The following is an 883-nucleotide window of genomic DNA, read 5'->3' as shown; positions in this document are numbered from 1 at the left end:
TCAGTCTGGCTTTGAATTGATAGCACGGGAGAGATGGCAAGAGTGGTCATCTGGTGAGACTTGTTTGGGAGCTTCTGGAGGTGGGGATTGGAGGTATTTCATGAAACCTGAGCCCAGGTAAAAGTCTGATGGATTCAGAGGCCTTAGCTGCACTCTGACAGTTCAGTTCTTTGTCCGGGTGGTGAAGTAGTTAGGAGAATGGAAAGGGGCCTTCTTTTATTTCATATTTAGGGACAGTTGGGTGCTATTTGGGGTTACCCAATTTTGAAAGGCCTCAATTGGGTTTGGATTCAAGGCCAAAGTTGCAGTAAGTAGCCAGATCTTTCAAGAGCAGACACCGCCAAACAAGAGAAAATACAAACTCCCCTCTCCCAGCATCTCCCTTAGAGTCAAATGGATGTGAGGACTGGACTCATTCGCTTACACACTCAATCTGCCATCTGCTCATCCTAGGGTAGGTTAAGGGGGAAGTTCCTCTCATTTTTCCTCCTGACATGAAAGGATGCCTCGCCAAAGGAGGGGTCTCCAGTAGCTCAGCAGAACAGTCCTCAAGTACAGCCCTCAATCTCTGTCCCTGCAACACCAGCCCAGAACACACGAGAGATTTACATATTGTAGAATTTTGTCAGAAATGAAGTATCCCATACATATAATGTAATCGTTCCATATGGTCACCAGATGGCACTATGATATTACAATTAAGCTCAAAGACACTACCACTTTTTTTTTTTTTAAAGAATGAGAATTTTTCCCCAAATAAAAAAGGGTGGAAAAGAAAAGTAGCTAACACTTTTAATTATCTGCTGTGTGTCAGACTCCATGCTCAATGCTTTATATATGTGGTCTCTCTTTAATGCCCACAACAACTGTATGTCGTGCTGTC

This window comes from Propithecus coquereli, unplaced genomic scaffold, assembly GCF_000956105.1.
Source record: "Propithecus coquereli isolate 6110/MARCELLA unplaced genomic scaffold, Pcoq_1.0 Scaffold104, whole genome shotgun sequence".
NCBI classification, from domain to species: domain Eukaryota; kingdom Metazoa; phylum Chordata; class Mammalia; order Primates; family Indriidae; genus Propithecus; species Propithecus coquereli.
The sequence above is the reverse complement of the archived record's forward strand: the minus strand, read 5'-3'. Positions refer to the sequence as shown.